Consider the following 3594-nt stretch of genomic DNA (forward strand, 5'->3'; position numbering starts at 1 on the left):
TCTTTGGATAACCCCCAATCTAATCCTTTGTTGACCCATGATGCTAGCCGTGATGGGGGACCCGAGCGAAAGGCAGGAGGCGCCGCCCACTTGGCGCTCCTGGGAGCGGTGATATAGAACCATTCTCGTTGCCACAAGCCGAGCTCCTCTTGAAAGGAGCCCTCAGGCCATGGAGCATCAGCATTCTTACTTATGACAGCACCTCCGCACTCTACGTGCCATCCCTCGATCATCTTCGGCTCCACTCCAAAAGTCTTGAGCCATAATCCGAAGTGAGGAGTAACACGGAGGAACGCTTCGCACACAACGATGAATGAGGAAATGTGGAGGATGGACTCCGGAGCTAAGTCATGAAATTCCAGCCCGTAATAAAACATCAGCCCCCTCACGAAGGGATCCATCGGGAAGCCTAACCCCCGAAGGAAGTGAGACATGAACACTACGCTCTCACCGGGCTGGGGACTGGGAATAGCCTGCCTTTGAGCAGGCAACCTATGCGAAATTTCAGCGGTCAAGAACTTAGCCTCTCTCAACTTTAGCACGTCCTCCTCCATGACGGAGGAGGGCATCCATCAGCCTTGAAGGTCGGAACCGGACATTGTCGAAGGTCCGAAGCGCCTGGAATCTGGAGCCTAGGGTGTGGGGACTCGAGGCGACGGGCGAACTCGTTTGAGATTGGAAAAAGGAGTAAGGCCTTGGTCTCTTTATAAGAGGTTGAATACCAGGAGCCCTCCCCGTAACCGTTTGGGACTCGCCTTTAATCGAGAAAACATGCTAACGGGCATGATTGGGTTACCCATGTCCGTATTGATGAGAATCCCGTAAAAGGGGGGCACACGATCTCTGCTTTGACAAGACGTGCCAAGGAAACCGCCTCGCAGAACATGCTGAGGTGGAAAAGTGAAAACGATTCGAGTAAAGGACTTGGCTGTAGTGTGATGACGCACCGCGAAATACGTCAGCAGATTTGATTTGTGTTAATATTATTCTCTCTATGGCAATATGTGGAAGCTTATTTTGCAGAGCCGGACACTACTCTTGGTGTTTACAATCTTCTATGAAGGACTTGGAGGAGGAACCCGCCTTGCAATGCAGAAGACAATTTGCATGCCGGACTCGTCGTCATTGAAGCCTGGTTCAGGGGCTACTGAGGGAGTCCTGGATTAGGGGGTGTTCGAGTCGCCGGACTATACCTTCAGCCGGACTCCTGGACTATGAAGATACAAGATGGAAGACTTAGTCCCGTGTCCGGATGGGACTTTCCTTGGCGTGGAAGGCAAGCTTGGCGATGCGGATATTCAAGATCTCCTACCATTGTAACCGACTCTGTGTAACCCTAACCCTATCCGGTGTCTATATAAACCGGAGGGTTGTAGTCCGTAGGCAATCAACTCCATATACAACAATCATACCATAGGTTAGCTTCTAGGGTTTAATCTCCTTGATCTCGTGGTAGATATACTCTTGTACTACCCATATCATCAATATTAATCAAGCAGGAGTAGGGTATTACCTCCATCGAGAGGGCCCGAACCTGGGTAAAAAAAATTGTCTCCCTTGTCTCCTGTTACCATCCGGCCTTGACGCACAGTTCGGGACCCCCTACCCGAGATCCGCCGGTTTTGACACCGACAATCACACTTTGCCGTCAGCCAGGTGACGGCAAAGTCTTTGCCGTCTGTATTTCAGCCTTTGCCGTATTTATTTCATCCTTTGCCGTCTGTACTTTCCTGACGGCAAACATTCTGATTCCTGTAGTGTAAAATCCTACATAAAACTTGTAGATCACTGAATGTGATATGTTTGATTCGTTGCAATAGTTTTGCGATATAAAGATGGTGATATTAGATTCATGCTAGTCGGTAGTTGTGGATTAGTAGAAATACTTGTGTTGAGGTTTGTGATTCCCGTAGCATGCACGTATGGTGAACCGTTATGTAATGAAGTCGGAGCATGCAGTATTTATTGATTGTCTTCCTTGTGAGTGGTGGTTGGGGACGAGCGATGGTCTTTTCCTACCAATCTATCCCCCTAGGGGCATGCGTAGTAGTACTTTGCTTTGAGGGCTAATAAACTTTTGCAATAAGTATGTGAGTTCTTTATGATTAATGTTGAGTCCATGGATTATACGCACTCTCACCCTTCCATCATTGCTAGCCTCTCTAGTATCGCGCAACTTTCGTGGGTACCATAAACCCACCATATACCTTCCTCAAAACAGCCATCCCGAGATATATTGCCATGCAACTTCCATCATCATCATATACATGACTTGAACACTCATTGTTATATTGCTTCGCATGATCGTAAGATAGCTAGCATGATGTTTTCATGGCCTGTCCGTTTTTTTGATGTCATTGCTACGCTAGATCATTGCACATCCGGGTATACCGCCGGAGGCATTCATATAGAGTCATATATTTGTTCTAGTATCAAGTTGTAATATTGAGTTGTAAGTAAATAAAAGTGTGATGATCATCATTATGAGAGCATTGCCCTGGTGAGGAAAGGATGATGGAGACTACGATTCCCCCACAAGTCGGGATGAGACTCCGGACGAAAAAAAATAAAAAAATAAAAAAAGGAGAAAGGCCAAAAAAAGAGAAGGCCCAAAAAAAGAGAGAAAATATAAAAATTGAGAGAAAAAGAGAGAAGGGGCAATATTACTATCCTTTTACCAGACTTGTGCTTCAAAGTAGCACCAGGTTCTACATATAGAGAGTCTCTTGAGTTATCACTTCCATATACTAGTGGGAATTTTCATTATAGAACTTGGCTTGTATATTCTGATTATGGGCTTCCTCAAACGCCCGAGGTCTTCATGAGCAAAGCAAGCTGGATGCACACCCACTTAGTTTTCAGTCTGAGCTTTCATACACTTATAGCTCCTAGTGCATCCGTTGCATGGCAATCCCTACTCACTCACATTGATATCTATTGATGGGCATCTCCATAACCCGTTGATACGCCAAGTTGATGTGAGACTATCTTCTCCTTTTTGTCTTCTCCACAACCACCATTCTATTCCACCTATAGTGCTATATCCATGGCTCACACTCATGTATTGCGTGAGGGTTGAAAATGCTAAAGCGCATTAAAAATTATGAACCAATTGCTCAGCTTGTCATCGGGGTTGTGCATGATGTGAATATTTTGTGTGGTGAAGATGGAGCATAGCCAGACTATATGATTTTGTAGGGATAGCTTTCTTTGGCCTTGTTTCTTCGAAAAGACATGATTGCTTTATTAGTGGGCTTGAAGTATTATTGTTTTTATGTCAAATGATAGACTATTGCTTTGAATCACTCGTGTCTTAATATTCATGCCATGATTAGATATGTGATCAAGATTATGCTAGGTAACATTCCACATAAAAAATATCCTTTTTATCATTTACCTACTCGAGGACGACATTGAATTAAGCTTGGGGATGCTGATACGTCTCCCTCGTATCTATAATTTTTGATTGTTCCATGCCAATATTATATAACTTTCATATACGTTTGGCAACTTTTTATACTATTTTTGGGACTAACATATTGATCCAGCGCCCAGTTTTAGTTCCTGTTTGTTGCATGTTTTATGTTTGCAGAA

Source organism: Triticum aestivum, chromosome 7A, assembly GCF_018294505.1.
Source record: "Triticum aestivum cultivar Chinese Spring chromosome 7A, IWGSC CS RefSeq v2.1, whole genome shotgun sequence".
Taxonomy (NCBI): domain Eukaryota; kingdom Viridiplantae; phylum Streptophyta; class Magnoliopsida; order Poales; family Poaceae; genus Triticum; species Triticum aestivum.